The 20,428-nt window shown below is 52.3% G+C and overlaps 2 pseudogenes; both read right to left on the reverse strand.

The window, feature by feature from the left end:
* Positions 1–1,149: 1,149 nt before the first annotated feature.
* LOC133081735 (melanoma-associated antigen B6-like) lies at positions 1,150–6,984 on the reverse strand (annotated as a pseudogene).
* A 989-nt stretch (positions 6,985–7,973) lies between these two features.
* Positions 7,974–19,234, reverse strand: LOC133081736 (melanoma-associated antigen B6-like; annotated as a pseudogene).
* Positions 19,235–20,428: the final 1,194 nt, after the last annotated feature.

Here is a 20,428-nt window from a genome sequence, read left to right on the forward strand (position 1 = left end):
TACCCACAATCCCAAAGTAAAAATTCAGGGTAATCTTCCATTCCAGTCTTCAGTCTCTAAACTTTGAGGCCCACCATCTAAGGGTCCCACCCTCCCCCACCACAATTCACTCAGCCTCATTTAGCCCACCATCCCGCCTAACTGAAAATCACCTCCTCAAGGGAACTGCAGTGTCCCAAAGCGCCAAACTTCCTTGCTTCAGAGCATTTACACTTGACTGCTCTCATCTGGAACCTCCTCTCTTTCTCACCCCTTGTTTTAACTTGTCATTTATTTAGGTCTTAGAGTGTGTCTCACCATCTTCTTGATATGGCGGCAGCTCCTAGGCTCTAAAGTTCTATCGACAGTGGCTCAGTCTTCTTTTTCTTACCATCCCCAGTTCTGCCATGGAGCCTTCCAAAGAGTAGATGCTCAATTAATGGTTGGGAAAAAGAGTGGCAACGATAAGGATGTCTACTTTATTATTGTTTAATTTCTCTCACAATCTTGAATAATCTAAGAAAACATCTTTCAGTTTTACAAAAAGAAGCACTAAAAGAATAAAACAAACCAAAAATGTACCACCATTTACTCTTTTTCTTTTCTTTTTTACTGGACCCACATTATTTTACTGCCGAGTCTATTCACAGTTCCATGGAAATCCCTCTTCCATTGCTGTGTTTTCTTGTTCGAGGTCATAAAAAAAATGGAAGGTTTCTAAATTTGTTTTATAAAATATCAAAACTTTGCCTTGTACCTGATAAAAGTAATGAATGTGTGATCCATACTGTCACCAGCAGAATGGCGATTTCCTTGGTTCTTGCCCTCCCAAAGAGGAAGAATTCAATCGAGAGGCGTAGAGCAGTTTTAAGTAGCAAGAGTTCAGTTAAGCAGAGCAAAAGTACACTCCCGAGAAAGCAGGAGAGCGGGCTGTCTGGAAACCAGAAGCAGCCCCGCAATGGGGTAGGGCCGTGTTTTGTAGAATGGTGGTCCCTCCCTGTGTCCTGTGTTATTTGACTGACAAATCGATTGACAGCTTTAGGTTATATAACTTTCCTGCTAGTATGCAGGCACTTACCCATAAGCACCCAAGCAGAACCCATGGGGTGGGGCGGGGAAGCAAAAGCCGCAATGCTAAGTTATTACAAATGAGGCATAATGAACCCTGGGTTACTTTGAGTCACCTTTTAGGTCTTGGTGCGCCTGCGTCAACCTGTGCTGGCAGTTTTGTCTTGCTTCGTCCTGGTACGGCTGGAAACCTAGCAGTGGTCCTTGACCACGAGAGGGAGGATCTCTGGGCATGCTCCAACCACCAGTGTCCAGGTAGGGGAGGGAAAGACGAACCGTCCAGGATGGGGCAGGCCCGCTCATCTGTGACTCGCTATCCTCATCTTGGCTCGCCCGGGCACCCTCTTCATATCCTGGGCATGAAACCCCTGCATCACGAGAGCTAGTGGCTGGGGCTCCCTGAGGCTCCTGGCGAGTGCCAGCAGCACGGGAGCTTGGGGGAGTACCCCGAGAAACAGAAGCGGGGGAGGAGGGCGACTCTTTTATCTCTGCTGCCGCCGCCTCCACCGCCGCCTCAGTGGCCTGGGCACCCTTGAGACTCTGTGTCTCCCCCCGGGCCTGGTGGCGTTTCTCGCGGGCACGGCACTTGCTCTTCCGGCCCCGAGGCACGATGACACAGGTCAGGGCCAGCAGGCGGGAGTGTGGGCAGGAAGGCAGGCAATGAGGGCAGCTGGGGGAGGGACAAGGAGATGCTGTGAGCACCTTCAGCGGGGAGATTCCTCCCTGGCTTTCACCAAGGCCGCCTCTGCAGGGTCCTTGAGGGCAGTGCTCGAGGACCCACAGGGCTCCTGTTCTCCTGCTCAGCCTGTCCCCTGAGACCCCTGCGGAGGACGGTAGAGTGAGCCTTGGGCTACAGGCTGCCAGCCTACCTGAGTGTCCCTGGGGTGACAGAAGGGGCTGCCAGTGGGACCTTCCGTGTTCTAGGGCGGGGAGTCTGCTCAGTTCATCTTCAGGATCTTTAGGTGGATGGCAGCCAGGGCCTGGGCTTCCTCCTCTCTGTTGCTCTGCAATTGACACCTCAGTGGTCCCGGGGACCCATGAGGAGGAAGTGAGGGGTGCCCCAGCTCACCGCCCTGACAGGGGGGAAACACAGTGCTGACAGCTCTGTGGAGTCCTTTCTATCCTGGGATCACTGGGTCCTCAGTCCCTATTCAGTGCTCTCAGTTGGCTTCATGTAGGGCCTGGGACCCACCCTTCTGCCCTCTAATGGCTTTACCTTCAGGCTAAGGATCTCATCTCCCTTAGACCTGATGTAAAGGAGCCTCGGCCCGACTGCCCTGTCCTGAGCCTTCAAGTGCTGAAAGCAGGGGCAAGGCTAGACTCTTTGTCGTCCCCACAGCTCAGGGGGCGGGGCATGTTCCCCTTAGTCGTCACTCAGCGTTCTCAGTTTGACTCCTGGGAAGGCCTGTGGCTCCTCTCTCTTTACCTGAGGACATGTGCTCGTAGAAAGGCCCACAGCTCTCTGAGACCCAACAGAAGAAAGTGAGGGTAGCCTGATTTCCCACATCTACCTGTGGTCTCTGAAGGCAGAAAGCTGTGGCAGGCAAATCCAGGCCTTATTATGGTTGGCCGCACCAGTCCTCGCTCAGGCTCCTCCGTTTGACTCCTGGGAAGACCTATAATTTCTCGCTCTCTTCACCTATTAACTGTCCTCACTTCTCTGTCACCCTGGGAGGAGTTAAGGGTTGCCTCTGCTCGGCCTGACATCTATCCAGGCGTCTCCCAGGACTGACAGCAGGGGAGAGATGATGTGCTGCCCCCATTGTTATGGTTTTCATGCTCCACTCCAGCCTTCGGTCCTCACCCCAACTCCTAGCACAACCTGGAAATTTCCCCTATGCTGAGTCAGCCAGCCTCAGAGCAAAGTCCTCACCAGCCTGAGTCCCCAGAAGTAGAAGTCACAGTAGGCCACATGTAGCCACAGCTCTTTCTGAGGGGCTTCTGAGGACTAACAGCAGAGGGCAAGATTCTCCGGGCTCCACTCTTCTGGGGTTTGTGACCTCAATAGTCCTCACTCTGTCAGGATCTGGGACTCTTCCCTCTACTGACCTGAGTCCTCCAGAGCTGGAAGCAAGTGGGTGACACATCGAACTACCCCTGCCTGGGGCTTCCCAGGGCCGAAAGGGCGGTGGGGCTATGTGTTCCTCTCTCTTTTCGGTCGGGCGTTCCCCTTGGTCCTCACTGAGAGTCCTTACACTGACTCTTCCCGTGACCTAGAGAGGCCTGTCCTCTCATACTACAGCCTTTAATTCCCTGAGACCACCTGGGAGGATGTGAGGGTTGCCTCACGTGGGCATGACTGCCTGTGGTCACTCATGGCCGACAGTAAGGGAGGGATTCTGTGGCGTCCCCACTTTTATGATTTGGGTGGTTCCCTCAGTCCTCATGGTCCTCTGCTTGACTCTTGGCAGGACCTGGAATTCCTCCCTGTGCTAACGTGAGGCTGGCCCCTGAGACCAAGTGCCTCATCTACCTGAGACGCTCTAAAAGGAAACGTGTGGGGCGCATCATGCCAACATTCCTGGATTTGCCGAGGGGAGGTATCCAGTGGCAGGGCTCTGTTCTAGGTGGAGTCCCTTTATCCTCATTTAGAGTCACTAGATTTCCAGTCTCTACCGAGTGAGGCTGTTCCCAATAGACCAAGGCCCTCGCCTCCCTGAGACCACTCCCAGTGGAAAGAGGGGGCACGGCAGCCAGAAAGCTTTGTCCTGGGCCACCTGGGGCTGACATCAGGGGTGGGACTCTGCATTCTCCTCTGTTCTGGAGTGAGTGGTCCCCTTGCTCCTCATTCAGGGTCCTCATCGTGATGCCTGACCAGACCCAGGACTCCACCCTCCACTCCCCTGAAGCTGTGCTCCTAAGAACAAAGGCATTGCCTTCTTGGAATTTCTGAATTGGAAGTCAGGATGAACCAGATCTGTCCAAAGCTGTTGGGGTCTTCTGAGGAGCAGGATTTTACAAGGCCCCACTCTTCTGGAGTCAGTGGCCCCTCAGTCCTAACTCAGGTTTCTTACCTTGACTTCAGGTAGCATATGGGACTCCAGCCTCCCTACTGACTGTCTGTCTGCCAGCCTCAGGCCAAGGCTTTCACCTTCCTGAGACGCCAGAAGGGGAGGTAAGAGACCTATTCCCTGGCTACCCCTGCCAGGGGCCTCTGTGTGGTCCCCTTTGTTATGGGGAGTCCACTCATCAGCACCCAGTGTCCTCACCCTGAATCAAATTAAGGCCCGTTAGGATCTCCTACTTGGGCAGGATTGGAGATGGTGCCACAAGACCAAGGAACTCACCTCCCTGAGAACCTCTCCACCCTTGCCCCGGAGGAAAAGAAGGGGTACCTTCAGACAGACAGCTCTGCCCATGGCCACACAAGGGAGAAAGCAGGGTATACTTTGTGGGGCCCCCTTCTCTTCTAAGGTCCTCACCTTGAATAACTATCAGAGGCTCGGACTCCTCACTCCACTGACCTGAGGACACAGCTCTTAAACCAAGGCTTTTATGTCCCTGAGAAACTTGAAGAGTAAATGAGGAGATGCTGATCTTTTCAGGTTATCTGGCATTGCATATGTAGAAGACCCCATTGTCACCGAATATTTTTTTTTTATTCATACCATTCACTTATTCAGCGTTACTATTACTGTGTTCCAAAACAGTGCTTTGGGAACAGGGCCCCTTTTATCCCATGAGATACCTTTTGGAGTGGTGAGAAGAAAAATGAATTAAAAGACATAAGGTCTGGCTTAGGCTGGGAGGAGTGGAAGAGTGTAGGCTCTAGACTATTCCCGACCAGGGGACTAGACCCAGCAAGGTCACTTAATCAGTCTTGTGAACTTGAGAAATTTGCAAGTTATTCACCTATAAAGGGAGTCTGCTAAATCCTATCCTGCATGAATGTTGGAATGTTATGTACTACATATAAAGCAGTGGCATACTCATTAAGAAATATTGGGTTTTTGATGAATGGCAGTTATGATGTGATTATTATGAACCCCCAAAATACCACCCTCCCATCAGAGTTTATTTTTAATCCAGTAGGTAGCAGAGAATATGCAGTGCACTAGGACAAAAGAAACAAATACTCACAAATGAGAAAGTTTAAAAGAAATAAGGCAAACCACGAATTAAATACCTTTTACTCTATGTTTTCTCCATTTTTTCTTTCTAAATATCTTCTGTGGTCGTCTTTCACGTTTCCATGAAAATCTCTATTGCAGTGCCATGTTTTCTACTTGTGGATCATACAGAAAATATAGATGGTTCGTGAATTCTTTTACATATACCCAAACTGTAACTTTAGAACTCTTTAAACAGCAATAAATATGCAAGCAGTGTCATGCACGAATTCATATTCTTAAGAAAACACACTATCTTTTACAAGAAAAAAACATTTGAAAAAACCTAAATAAATCAATAAATAATAAATAGAAGTTACTAGTTTAAAACAGGAAGGTAAATAAGATCTACACTTTGCTCCCTCCACCCCTACTACTCTGCACTCTTTAGGAGCTTGACTGCTCTCTTCCAAAACAAAGTGAACAAACTGCCCGCGGCCTCCCTCCCTAGATGTGGGAGGAGCTGCGGGGCCTTGGCCCTGGAAGTGCACTGCGCTGAGCAAGAGCTGCAGCCCTGGCCGCGGCTCTCACGCCTGCTCTCTCTTCCTCATCTTTCAGAGCCTCCTCATAGAGATCTGGGAAGGCACTGGGGACGGTACCAGTGACCTTGGCCACAAACTCCAGCACTTTCATCTTGCTGGTTTCAGCGTGGGCTCTCGGGCCCCACAGGAACTCATAGCGCGGAGGATCGCTGTTGGGCACCTGGCGGTACGTCAGGTACTTCTGCTGCACGAAATCTTCGCTGATGAGCCTCCTGGGCTCCCCAAAGATCAAGTGCCTCCTCCCAGCATACAAACCCACCGCATTGAGGAGTTCCCAGATCTCCTCCTCGGTGGCACGGTTGCCCTTCTTGAAGATCGTGCCCAGGAGAATCATCAGGAGACCGGACTTGGGCAGCCCCGACTCATCACTCGGACTTCCCTCGCTGGGGAGGGCCAGCTTGCTGATGAGGGCGTAGGAGTGACGGCTGGGGTCGACTTCCTTCAGCTCGAGGCCAAAGACCAGCTCCATGCGCTCAGAGGCTCTCCTGAGGATCTCGGGGAAGTGCTTCTTGTACTTCTTGTTGACAATCTTCAGCATTGCTGCCTGCGGGATGGGCTCCTTCATCTTGTACTTCTCCAGCAGGAACTCCACCAACTTGCTGGCCTTCCTGGACAGAGGATCTCTCCAAGTGCTGTGAGTGGAAGGTGCTGCCTGGGAGGTACTTGCGCTTTCCTCATCTTGGCTCGCCCGGGCACCCTCTTCATATCCTGGGCATGAAACCCCTGCATCACGAGAGCTAGTGGCTGGGGCTCCCTGAGGCTCCTGGCGAGTGCCAGCAGCACGGGAGCTCGGGGGAGTACCCTGAGAAACAGAAGAGGGGGAGGAGGGCGACTCTTCTATCTCTGCTGCTGCCGCCGCCACCGCCGCCTCAGTGGCCTGGGCACCCTTGAGACTCTGAGTCTCCCCCCGGGTCTGGTGGCGTTTCTCGCGGGCACGGCGCTTGCTCTTCTGGCCCCGAGGCATGATGACACAGGTCAGGGCCAGCAGGCGGGAGTGTGGGCAGGAAGGCAGGCAATGAGGGCACCTGGGGGAGGGACAAGGAGATGCTGTGAGCACCTTCAGCGGGGAGATTCCTCCCTGGCTTTCACCAAGGCCGCCTCTGCAGGGTCCTTGAGGGCGCTGCTCGAGGACCCACAGGGCTCCTGTTCTCCTTCTCAGCCTGTCCCCTGAGACCCCTGTGGAGGACGGTAGAGTGAGCCTTGGGGCACAGCCAGCCAGCCCTGCCTGGGCGGGACGGGGGTGACAGTGGGGGCTGGCAGGGGAGGTAGGTCCTCGCGGTTCCCATTCAGAGTCAGGATGACAGTTGCTGGCAAGACTCCCCCACCCCCCCCCCCACCCCATCCCGTCTGCTGCTCTGAAGTTGACACCACCATCTTCCATGACACCCAGGAGGAGGAAAGGAGGGAGCGTTCAGCCCACCACCGAAGGGTCCTGGGACCCTCCCTTCTGCTGCCTGGTGATGGCCCCTTCAGAACAAAGCTCTAACCTCCCTTGGACCTGGCAGAGGAAATTATGGGCAGTCTCAGCCTGACAGTCCTTCCTTGGGAGTTTAAGGGTTGGCAGGAGGGGACAGGCCATATTCTCTCTCGTCCCTTCTCTTCGGGGTGGGTGGCTCCCTTAGTCCTCACTCGGGGTCCTCCCTGGACGGCCGGTGCAGCCTGGAGCTCCTCTCTTGCCCCGAGGGCCATCTGCTCGCACCAGTGCGGGCACCTCCTTGAGTCTCATTAGGAGGCAGTGAGGGTGACCACGCGGCCGCATGTGGCCGAGTTTTACCAAGCCTGCAGCGTGCGGCAGACAGGTCGAGGCCCTGTGGTTGGCGGCCCCACTGGTCCTCACTCAAGGGCTTGGGCTGACTCTTGGGAGTGCTCAGGGACGCGCCTTCTGCTGGCCTGCACCTCCCCTCTCACACAGCAGCCCTCCCTTCTCCGTGTGTGGCCAGAAGGAAGCGGCTGGCAACAGGGGAGGGGTTCTGAGGTGCCCTTGCGACGGGGAGGACGGTCCTCACCCTGACTCCTCCCGTGCCCTGGAAATCCCCCCTCTGCTGACCTGCGGCCAGCCCCTCAGAACAAGGCCCCCTCCTCCCTGAGTCTCCCGCGTCCGTCCGTCCGTCCGTCCGCGTTCGCACTGAGGGAGCCCCTCCGTCTTGAGACCTGCCCGGAGGCTCCCAGGCCGACGTCAGGGGCGGGGTACGTGTGGCCGCCATTCTGGAGTGTGGAGCCCCTCGGTCCCCACGAGGGTCCCGTCCTTCACTCCACAGGGCTTGGGGCGCTCCCTCTACTGAGCTGAGCCAGGGTCCACCAGCCTCAGAGCGAGGCCTTCCTTGCCCGAGACCCCGCGGGGGAAGCGGATGGACTTGGGGCCTAACGGCCAGGCCCGAGCCTCTTGGGCCGAGAGCAGGGGCGGGGTGGGCGGGGCCTGTGTGGCTGCCTCTTTTCGGAGGGAAGGGGGATTGGGGGTGTTGGAGGCGTGTCCCCGCACTTCTAACTGGGGTCACCTCACACCTTGACACCTGACGAGACGTGGGACTCCCCCCGCGGCTCACCTTCGCGGGACGGCAGCTCTCAAAAATGGCCTCGCCCCCACAGCGTGGTTAGGAGGACATCACTTCCGGTCATGCGCATCTGGGCTCCAGGAGGACCGCAGGGGCGGGGAGAGGCGGGTCTGGGCCGGGGCGGGGCCGACCCCGGCTGGGGCGGGGCGGGGCGGGGCGGGAGGTGCAGGGTGGTTCCTGGGGAGCTTCCCGCAGGACTGGCACGTGGGCCTTTTATTGACTCTTGGCAGGTCCTGGAACTTTTCCCTCTGCTGAGCTGAGTCAGCAGGCGTCACACCTTGGCTCTCATTTCTGTCGGCACCCCCAGCCGGAAGTATCTGGGGGCCTGAGCCTCACAGCCATGCCTGGGTCCCCCGAGACTGACAGTGAGGCCTCTTTGGGGCCCCCTGTTCTATGGTGGATGCTGCTCTCAATCCCCTCTCAGTGTCTTCTCTTGACTCCCTGTAGGTCCTGGGCTACCTCCCGTCTGCCGACCTGAGGCCAAGGCCTCGCATCAAAGACATCAGCTCCCTGAGACTGCTGGTGTGAAGTGCAGGCACATCTCATCTGGACACTTGTGCCTGGAGCCTCCCAGAGATGGCTGGTGCAGGTAAGATGAGCTGAGGGGAAAGGAGGCGAGACTCTCTTCTGGGGTTTGGAGCCCGTCAGGTCTCACTCAACGTCCTCACATTGACTGCTGGCAGGGCCTGCGATTCCATCCTTCTCTGGTATGAATCCATCCCTGTCCCCAACCACGCCCCACAGAATCCCAGAGGAGTTAGTGAAGGGGCTCCTTAGCCTGACAGTTCTCACTGTGGTCTCTCTTTGTTGCCATCAGGGGCATTGCCCAAAAGTTCAGAAATGAATTTCTGTCCTTTTGTACAACTACTGTGTTACTTGCTTTTCTATTTGAGTCCGTGTGTGATAGTCTATTAAGATGATCATTTAAAAAGGCCAGTTGTCATCCACTAACAAAGTTTCAGATGGTTATCTCACAGCCTGTGGACCATACTGCCACATCCAGCCCAATCTTTGGTGTCCCATGCTCCTGGCATGTGGGCTCTGAAATGCTGCCTCAGGTTCCTTCAGTGAAGCAGTAGAGATTCATGGTCCCAGAGCACAGTGGAAGAATCAAGGGCTCAAGTTTAAAGGCTTTTCTCTAATCAATCCTGTCATCTGCCTCTCTTGCAGGCTACAGACCTGTCTCGAATTCAGGGCATCCCCCTACCTGCCCACACTCAGGTTCTAGTTCAGCGGAGACTTATTGTCCCTCATGGATTATTTAGTTTTGTGTTTTTGCTTTTGTTAATGTTTTCTCTTTATTCCTTCTGTAATTTTTCCATGGTTGAATTTGGGTACAGGAAACAGTAGCCCATGTTTGATTGTCATCAGCTGCTATGGATAAGGTACTAAATCTGTAAATGAATTAAGGAAAATCGATGTTCTTACAATATCTGTGCCTCACGAATACACATAACATACTATTCTGGTTGAGACTTCTTTTTCCTAAGTCAGTCAGGAAATTCTTCTTGTTGCCTCCATGTAGATTATATACATTTTTGTATGGTTTCTTTCTAGGTATGTTTTTTATATTATTGCTTTAGTCTATGGTGTATTTTCTCTTTTTTTCCTTTTTTTTGATTTTTTTTAACATCTTTATTGGAGTAGAATTGCTTTACAATGGTGTGTTAGTTTCTGCTTTATAACAAAGTGAATCAGTTATACATATATCCCCATATCTCTTCCCTCTAGCATCTCCCTCCCTCCCACCCTCCCTATCCCACCCCTCTAGGTGGTCACAAAGCACCGAGCTGATCTCCCTGTGCTAAGCGACTGCTTCCCACTAGCTCTCTGTTTGACATTTGGTAGTGTATATATGTCCATGCCACTCTCTCACTTTGTCCCAGCTTACCCTTCCCCCTCCCCGTATCCTCAGGTCCATTCTCTAGTAGGTCTGCATCTTTATTCTCATCTTGCCCCTAGGTTCTTCATGACCATATTTTTTTTTTCTTAGATTCCATATGTATGTGTTAGCATACGGTATTTGTTTTTCTCTTTCTGACTTACTTCACTCTGTATGAGAGACTCTAGGTCCATCCACCTCACTACAAATAACTCAATATGTAGGCTTTTTAAACTAGCTCCTTTTGCTAATCAATATACATTTAAGTTTCTCTATATCTGTTTGTGGTTTGAAATGTCATTTCTCTTCATGGCTGAATAGCATTCCACCATGTGGACTACCACAGTTTGTTTACCCATTCATCTGCTAAAGGTCATCTTGGTTGATTTCAGTTTTTGGCAACTATGAATTAGTGTACTCTTTTTTTTTTTTTTTTTAATTTTATTTATTTATTTATTTATGGCTGTGTTGGGTCTTCGTTTCTGTGCGAGGGCTTTCTCTAGTTGTGGCAAGTGGGGGCCACTCTTCATCGCGGTGCACGGGCCTCTCATTATCGCGGCCTCTCTTGTGGCGGAGCACAGGCTCCAGACGCGCAGGCTCAGTAATTGTGGCTCACGGGACTAGTTGCTCCACGGCATGTGGGATCTTCCCAGACCAGGGCTCGAACCCGTGTGCCCTGCATTGGCAGGCAGATTCTCAACCACTGCACCACCAGGGAAGCCCCGAATTAGTGTACTCTTAACATTGGTTTGAAGGCTTTTGGATGGACGTGAGTTTTCAACGCTTTTGAGTAAATACCTAGGCGTTTAATTGCTAGATCATATGATAAGATTATGTTTAGCTTAAAAGAAACTTCCAGACAGTTTCCAGACAGTGTGTCTCTATCACTTTGCATTCCCTTTAGCACTGAATGAGAGTTCCTATTGGTCCACATCCTTGCCAGCATTTGGTATTGTCAGGTGTTTGTTTTTGTTTTAGCCATATTAATAGGTATCTCATTGTTGTTTAAATCCCAAACTCCCTGAAGACATGTGATGTTGATCGTCTTTTCGTATGCTATTTGCCATCTGTGTATATTTTTGGTGAGGCGTCTGTTCAGCTCTTTTCACCACTGTTAAATTGACGTTTTTGTTTTCTTATTGTTGACTTTTTTAAGAGTTCATTGTATATTTTTGATTCATGATTATTATCAGATATGTGTCTTACAATTATTTTTTCCCAGTCTGCGGCTTGTCTTTTCATTCTCTTAATAGTACCTTTTACAGAGTAGAAGTTTTTAATTTTAATGAAGTTCAGCTTATCATTTTTCTCTTTCATGGATTGTGCTTTTGGTGTTGTGTCTAAAATCTCGTTGCCAAACCCAAGATTTTCTCCTATATTTCCTTCTGTTTTTTTGTTTTGTTTTGTTTTGTTTTCCCACTCCGCATGGCAGGAAGGATCTTAGTTCCCTGACCAAGGATCAAACCCATGCCCCCTGCCGTGGAAGTGCAGTCTTAACCACTGGACCACGAGGGAAGGCCCGGGCTTTTTTTTAATTTTGAGTTTTCTATTTAGGTCTGTGATCCATTTTGAGTTAATTATTTTGAAACATGTAAAGTCTGTATCAACGTTCTTTTTTGTTGTATGCGGATGTCTAGTTGTCCCAGCACTGTGAGTTAAAAGACTCCTTTCTCTATTGAATTGCCTTTGCTCCTTTGTTAAAGATCAGTTGACTGTATGAGGGGTCTATTTCTAGGTTTTCTATTCTGTGCCTTGGTCTATTTGTCTCTTCTTTTGCTAATAGTATGTGGTCTTGATTATTGTAGCTTTAAAGTCCGTCTTGAAATCCAGTAATATCAGTTCTCTGACTTTGATCTTCTTCGGTATTGATTTGAGTTGGTTATTATGGATCTTTTCATTTTTTATATAAACTTTAGATTGTTTGTTGCCATCTACAAAATAACTTGCTGGAGTTTTGAGCAGAATTGTATTGAGTGTATAAATCAAGTTGGGAGTAACTGACATCTCAACAATCTTGCATCCTCCTATGCATGAACATGGAGTGTTTCTCTATTTATTTAGATCTTCTTTAATTTTTTTCAGTGATGTTTGCATTTCTCATATAAATCTTATACGTATATTTTTAAGAATTATTTATAATCAATCTTTTTTTGGTGCTAATGTAAATGGCATTAGGTTTTTCAATTGCAAATTCCATTTGTTTATTGGAAAACAATTGACTGTTGAGTATTAACCTTGGCTTATTAATACCAGGAGTTTTCTTGTTGTTGATTATTTGAGATTTCCTACATAGACAATTAGGTCATCTGTGAGCAAAAACAGCACTTACACTTGACTGCTCTCATCTGGAACCTCCTCTCTTTCTCACCCCTTGTTTTAACTTGTCATTTATTTAGGTCTTAGAGTGTGTCTCACCATCTTCTTGATATGGCGGCAGCTCCTAGGCTCTAAAGTTCTATCGACAGTGGCTCAGTCTTCTTTTTCTTACCATCCCCAGTTCTGCCATGGAGCCTTCCAAAGAGTAGATGCTCAATTAATGGTTGGGAAAAAGAGTGGCAACGATAAGGATGTCTACTTTATTATTGTTTAATTTCTCTCACAATCTTGAATAATCTAAGAAAACATCTTTCAGTTTTACAAAAAGAAGCACTAAAAGAATAAAACAAACCAAAAATGTACCACCATTTACTCTTTTTCTTTTCTTTTTTACTGGACCCACATTATTTTACTGCCGAGTCTATTCACAGTTCCATGGAAATCCCTCTTCCATTGCTGTGTTTTCTTGTTCGAGGTCATAAAAAAAATGGAAGGTTTCTAAATTTGTTTTATAAAATATCAAAACTTTGCCTTGTACCTGATAAAAGTAATGAATGTGTGATCCATACTGTCACCAGCAGAATGGCGATTTCCTTGGTTCTTGCCCTCCCAAAGAGGAAGAATTCAATCGAGAGGCGTAGAGCAGTTTTAAGTAGCAAGAGTTCAGTTAAGCAGAGCAAAAGTACACTCCCGAGAAAGCAGGAGAGCGGGCTGTCTGGAAACCAGAAGCAGCCCCGCAATGGGGTAGGGCCGTGTTTTGTAGAATGGTGGTCCCTCCCTGTGTCCTGTGTTATTTGACTGACAAATCGATTGACAGCTTTAGGTTATATAACTTTCCTGCTAGTATGCAGGCACTTACCCATAAGCACCCAAGCAGAACCCATGGGGTGGGGCGGGGAAGCAAAAGCCGCAATGCTAAGTTATTACAAATGAGGCATAATGAACCCTGGGTTACTTTGAGTCACCTTTTAGGTCTTGGTGCGCCTGCGTCAACCTGTGCTGGCAGTTTTGTCTTGCTTCGTCCTGGTACGGCTGGAAACCTAGCAGTGGTCCTTGACCACGAGAGGGAGGATCTCTGGGCATGCTCCAACCACCAGTGTCCAGGTAGGGGAGGGAAAGACGAACCGTCCAGGATGGGGCAGGCCCGCTCATCTGTGACTCGCTATCCTCATCTTGGCTCGCCCGGGCACCCTCTTCATATCCTGGGCATGAAACCCCTGCATCACGAGAGCTAGTGGCTGGGGCTCCCTGAGGCTCCTGGCGAGTGCCAGCAGCACGGGAGCTTGGGGGAGTACCCCGAGAAACAGAAGCGGGGGAGGAGGGCGACTCTTTTATCTCTGCTGCCGCCGCCTCCACCGCCGCCTCAGTGGCCTGGGCACCCTTGAGACTCTGTGTCTCCCCCCGGGCCTGGTGGCGTTTCTCGCGGGCACGGCACTTGCTCTTCCGGCCCCGAGGCACGATGACACAGGTCAGGGCCAGCAGGCGGGAGTGTGGGCAGGAAGGCAGGCAATGAGGGCAGCTGGGGGAGGGACAAGGAGATGCTGTGAGCACCTTCAGCGGGGAGATTCCTCCCTGGCTTTCACCAAGGCCGCCTCTGCAGGGTCCTTGAGGGCAGTGCTCGAGGACCCACAGGGCTCCTGTTCTCCTGCTCAGCCTGTCCCCTGAGACCCCTGCGGAGGACGGTAGAGTGAGCCTTGGGCTACAGGCTGCCAGCCTACCTGAGTGTCCCTGGGGTGACAGAAGGGGCTGCCAGTGGGACCTTCCGTGTTCTAGGGCGGGGAGTCTGCTCAGTTCATCTTCAGGATCTTTAGGTGGATGGCAGCCAGGGCCTGGGCTTCCTCCTCTCTGTTGCTCTGCAATTGACACCTCAGTGGTCCCGGGGACCCATGAGGAGGAAGTGAGGGGTGCCCCAGCTCACCGCCCTGACAGGGGGGAAACACAGTGCTGACAGCTCTGTGGAGTCCTTTCTATCCTGGGATCACTGGGTCCTCAGTCCCTATTCAGTGCTCTCAGTTGGCTTCATGTAGGGCCTGGGACCCACCCTTCTGCCCTCTAATGGCTTTACCTTCAGGCTAAGGATCTCATCTCCCTTAGACCTGATGTAAAGGAGCCTCGGCCCGACTGCCCTGTCCTGAGCCTTCAAGTGCTGAAAGCAGGGGCAAGGCTAGACTCTTTGTCGTCCCCACAGCTCAGGGGGCGGGGCATGTTCCCCTTAGTCGTCACTCAGCGTTCTCAGTTTGACTCCTGGGAAGGCCTGTGGCTCCTCTCTCTTTACCTGAGGACATGTGCTCGTAGAAAGGCCCACAGCTCTCTGAGACCCAACAGAAGAAAGTGAGGGTAGCCTGATTTCCCACATCTACCTGTGGTCTCTGAAGGCAGAAAGCTGTGGCAGGCAAATCCAGGCCTTATTATGGTTGGCCGCACCAGTCCTCGCTCAGGCTCCTCCGTTTGACTCCTGGGAAGACCTATAATTTCTCGCTCTCTTCACCTATTAACTGTCCTCACTTCTCTGTCACCCTGGGAGGAGTTAAGGGTTGCCTCTGCTCGGCCTGACATCTATCCAGGCGTCTCCCAGGACTGACAGCAGGGGAGAGATGATGTGCTGCCCCCATTGTTATGGTTTTCATGCTCCACTCCAGCCTTCGGTCCTCACCCCAACTCCTAGCACAACCTGGAAATTTCCCCTATGCTGAGTCAGCCAGCCTCAGAGCAAAGTCCTCACCAGCCTGAGTCCCCAGAAGTAGAAGTCACAGTAGGCCACATGTAGCCACAGCTCTTTCTGAGGGGCTTCTGAGGACTAACAGCAGAGGGCAAGATTCTCCGGGCTCCACTCTTCTGGGGTTTGTGACCTCAATAGTCCTCACTCTGTCAGGATCTGGGACTCTTCCCTCTACTGACCTGAGTCCTCCAGAGCTGGAAGCAAGTGGGTGACACATCGAACTACCCCTGCCTGGGGCTTCCCAGGGCCGAAAGGGCGGTGGGGCTATGTGTTCCTCTCTCTTTTCGGTCGGGCGTTCCCCTTGGTCCTCACTGAGAGTCCTTACACTGACTCTTCCCGTGACCTAGAGAGGCCTGTCCTCTCATACTACAGCCTTTAATTCCCTGAGACCACCTGGGAGGATGTGAGGGTTGCCTCACGTGGGCATGACTGCCTGTGGTCACTCATGGCCGACAGTAAGGGAGGGATTCTGTGGCGTCCCCACTTTTATGATTTGGGTGGTTCCCTCAGTCCTCATGGTCCTCTGCTTGACTCTTGGCAGGACCTGGAATTCCTCCCTGTGCTAACGTGAGGCTGGCCCCTGAGACCAAGTGCCTCATCTACCTGAGACGCTCTAAAAGGAAACGTGTGGGGCGCATCATGCCAACATTCCTGGATTTGCCGAGGGGAGGTATCCAGTGGCAGGGCTCTGTTCTAGGTGGAGTCCCTTTATCCTCATTTAGAGTCACTAGATTTCCAGTCTCTACCGAGTGAGGCTGTTCCCAATAGACCAAGGCCCTCGCCTCCCTGAGACCACTCCCAGTGGAAAGAGGGGGCACGGCAGCCAGAAAGCTTTGTCCTGGGCCACCTGGGGCTGACATCAGGGGTGGGACTCTGCATTCTCCTCTGTTCTGGAGTGAGTGGTCCCCTTGCTCCTCATTCAGGGTCCTCATCGTGATGCCTGACCAGACCCAGTACTCCACCCTCCACTCCCCTGAAGCTGTGCTCCTAAGAACAAAGGCATTGCCTTCTTGGAATTTCTGAATTGGAAGTCAGGATGAACCAGATCTGTCCAAAGCTGTTGGGGTCTTCTGAGGAGCAGGATTTTACAAGGCCCCACTCTTCTGGAGTCAGTGGCCCCTCAGTCCTAACTCAGGTTTCTTACCTTGACTTCAGGTAGCATATGGGACTCCAGCCTCCCTACTGACTGTCTGTCTGCCAGCCTCAGGCCAAGGCTTTCACCTTCCTGAGACGCCAGAAGGGGAGGTAAGAGACCTATTCCCTGGCTACCCCTGCCAGGGGCCTCTGTGTGGTCCCCTTTGTTATGGGGAGTCCACTCATCAGCACCCAGTGTCCTCACCCTGAATCAAATTAAGGCCCGTTAGGATCTCCTACTTGGGCAGGATTGGAGATGGTGCCACAAGACCAAGGAACTCACCTCCCTGAGAACCTCTCCACCCTTGCCCCGGAGGAAAAGAAGGGGTACCTTCAGACAGACAGCTCTGCCCATGGCCACACAAGGGAGAAAGCAGGGTATACTTTGTGGGGCCCCCTTCTCTTCTAAGGTCCTCACCTTGAATAACTATCAGAGGCTCAGACTCCTCACTCCACTGACCTGAGGACACAGCTCTTAAACCAAGGCTTTTATGTCCCTGAGAAACTTGAAGAGTAAATGAGGAGATGCTGATCTTTTCAGGTTATCTGGCATTGCATATGTAGAAGACCCCATTGTCACCGAATATTTTTTTTTTATTCATACCATTCACTTATTCAGCGTTACTATTACTGTGTTCCAAAACAGTGCTTTGGGAACAGGGCCCCTTTTATCCCATGAGATACCTTTTGGAGTGGTGAGAAGAAAAATGAATTAAAAGACATAAGGTCTGGCTTAGGCTGGGAGGAGTGGAAGAGTGTAGGCTCTAGACTATTCCCGACCAGGGGACTAGACCCAGCAAGGTCACTTAATCAGTCTTGTGAACTTGAGAAATTTGCAAGTTATTCACCTATAAAGGGAGTCTGCTAAATCCTATCCTGCATGAATGTTGGAATGTTATGTACTACATATAAAGCAGTGGCATACTCATTAAGAAATATTGGGTTTTTGATGAATGGCAGTTATGATGTGATTATTATGAACCCCCAAAATACCACCCTCCCATCAGAGTTTATTTTTAATCCAGTAGGTAGCAGAGAATATGCAGTGCACTAGGACAAAAGAAACAAATACTCACAAATGAGAAAGTTTAAAAGAAATAAGGCAAACCACGAATTAAATACCTTTTACTCTATGTTTTCTCCATTTTTTCTTTCTAAATATCTTCTGTGGTCGTCTTTCACGTTTCCATGAAAATCTCTATTGCAGTGCCATGTTTTCTACTTGTGGATCATACAGAAAATATAGATGGTTCGTGAATTCTTTTACATATACCCAAACTGTAACTTTAGAACTCTTTAAACAGCAATAAATATGCAAGCAGTGTCATGCACGAATTCATATTCTTAAGAAAACACACTATCTTTTACAAGAAAAAAACATTTGAAAAAACCTAAATAAATCAATAAATAATAAATAGAAGTTACTAGTTTAAAACAGGAAGGTAAATAAGATCTACACTTTGCTCCCTCCACCCCTACTACTCTGCACTCTTTAGGAGCTTGACTGCTCTCTTCCAAAACAAAGTGAACAAACTGCCCGCGGCCTCCCTCCCTAGATGTGGGAGGAGCTGCGGGGCCTTGGCCCTGGAAGTGCACTGCGCTGAGCAAGAGCTGCAGCCCTGGCCGCGGCTCTCACGCCTGCTCTCTCTTCCTCATCTTTCAGAGCCTCCTCATAGAGATCTGGGAAGGCACTGGGGACGGTACCAGTGACCTTGGCCACAAACTCCAGCACTTTCATCTTGCTGGTTTCAGCGTGGGCTCTCGGGCCCCACAGGAACTCATAGCGCGGAGGATCGCTGTTGGGCACCTGGCGGTACGTCAGGTACTTCTGCTGCACGAAATCTTCGCTGATGAGCCTCCTGGGCTCCCCAAAGATCAAGTGCCTCCTCCCAGCATACAAACCCACCGCATTGAGGAGTTCCCAGATCTCCTCCTCGGTGGCACGGTTGCCCTTCTTGAAGATCGTGCCCAGGAGAATCATCAGGAGACCGGACTTGGGCAGCCCCGACTCATCACTCGGACTTCCCTCGCTGGGGAGGGCCAGCTTGCTGATGAGGGCGTAGGAGTGACGGCTGGGGTCGACTTCCTTCAGCTCGAGGCCAAAGACCAGCTCCATGCGCTCAGAGGCTCTCCTGAGGATCTCGGGGAAGTGCTTCTTGTACTTCTTGTTGACAATCTTCAGCATTGCTGCCTGCGGGATGGGCTCCTTCATCTTGTACTTCTCCAGCAGGAACTCCACCAACTTGCTGGCCTTCCTGGACAGAGGATCTCTCCAAGTGCTGTGAGTGGAAGGTGCTGCCTGGGAGGTACTTGCGCTTTCCTCATCTTGGCTCGCCCGGGCACCCTCTTCATATCCTGGGCATGAAACCCCTGCATCACGAGAGCTAGTGGCTGGGGCTCCCTGAGGCTCCTGGCGAGTGCCAGCAGCACGGGAGCTCGGGGGAGTACCCTGAGAAACAGAAGAGGGGGAGGAGGGCGACTCTTCTATCTCTGCTGCTGCCGCCGCCACCGCCGCCTCAGTGGCCTGGGCACCCTTGAGACTCTGAGTCTCCCCCCGGGTCTGGTGGCGTTTCTCGCGGGCACGGCGCTTGCTCTTCTGGCCCCGAGGCATGATGACACAGGTCAGGGCCAGCAGGCGGGAGTGTGGGCAGGAAGGCAGGCAATGAGGGCACCTGGGGGAGGGACAAGGAGATGCTGTGAGCACCTTCAGCGGGGAGATTCCTCCCTGGCTTTCACCAAGGCCGCCTCTGCAGGGTCCTTGAGGGCGCTGCTCGAGGACCCACAGGGCTCCTGTTCTCCTTCTCAGCCTGTCCCCTGAGACCCCTGTGGAGGACGGTAGAGTGAGCCTTGGGGCACAGCCAGCCAGCCCTGCCTGGGCGGGACGGGGGTGACAGTGGGGGCTGGCAGGGGAGGTAGGTCCTCGCGGTTCCCATTCAGAGTCAGGATGACAGTTGCTGGCAAGACTCCCCCACCCCCCCCCACCCCATCCCGTCTGCTGCTCTGAAGTTGACACCACCATCTTCCATGACACCCAGGAGGAGGAAAGGAGGGAGCGTTCAGCCCACCACCGAAGGGTCCTGGGACCCTCCCTTCTGCTGCCTGGTGATGGCCCCTTCAGAACAAAGCTCTAACCTCCCTTGGACCTGGCAGAGGAAATTATGGGCAGTCTCAGCCTGACAGTCCTTCCTTGGGAGTTTAAGGGTTGGCAGGAGGGGACAGGCCATATTCTCTCTCGTCCCTTCTCTTCGGGGTGGGTGGCTCCCTTAGTCCTCACTCGGGGTCCTCCCTGGACGGCCGGTGCAGCCTGGAGCTCCTCTCTTGCCCCGAGGGCCATCTGCTCGCACCAGTGCGGGCACCTCCTTGAGTCTCATTAGGAGGCAGTGAGGGTGACCACGCGGCCGCATGTGGCCGAGTTTTACCAAGCCTGCAGCGTGCGGCAGACAGGTCGAGGCCCTGTGGTTGGCGGCCCCACTGGTCCTCACTCAAGGGCTTGGGCTGACTCTTGGGAGTGCTCAGGGACGCGCCTTCTGCTGGCCTGCACCTCCCCTCTCACACAGCAGCCCTCCCTTCTCCGTGTGTGGCCAGAAGGAAGCGGCTGGCAACAGGGGAGGGGTTCTGAGGTGCCCTTGCGACGGGGAGGACGGTCCTCACCCTGACTCCTCCCGTGCCCTGGAAATCCCCCCTCTGCTGACCTGCGGCCAGCCCCTCAGAACAAGGCCCCCTCCTCCCTGAGTCTCCCGCGTCCGTCCGTCCGTCCGTCCGCGTTCGCACTGAGGGAGCCCCTCCGTCTTGAGACCTGCCCGGAGGCTCCCAGGCCGACGTCAGGGGCGGGGTACGTGTGGCCGCCATTCTGGAGTGTGGAGCCCCTCGGTCCCCACGAGGGTCCCGTCCTTCACTCCACAGGGCTTGGGGCGCTCCCTCTACTGAGCTGAGCCAGGGTCCACCAGCCTCAGAGCGAGGCCTTCCTTGCCCGAGACCCCGCGGGGGAAGCGGATGGACTTGGGGCCTAACGGCCAGGCCCGAGCCTCTTGGGCCGAGAGCAGGGGCGGGGTGGGCGGGGCCTGTGTGGCTGCCTCTTTTCGGAGGGAAGGGGGATTGGGGGTGTTGGAGGCGTGTCCCCGCACTTC

Source organism: Eubalaena glacialis, chromosome X (genome assembly GCF_028564815.1).
Source record: "Eubalaena glacialis isolate mEubGla1 chromosome X, mEubGla1.1.hap2.+ XY, whole genome shotgun sequence".
Lineage (NCBI taxonomy): Eukaryota > Metazoa > Chordata > Mammalia > Artiodactyla > Balaenidae > Eubalaena > Eubalaena glacialis.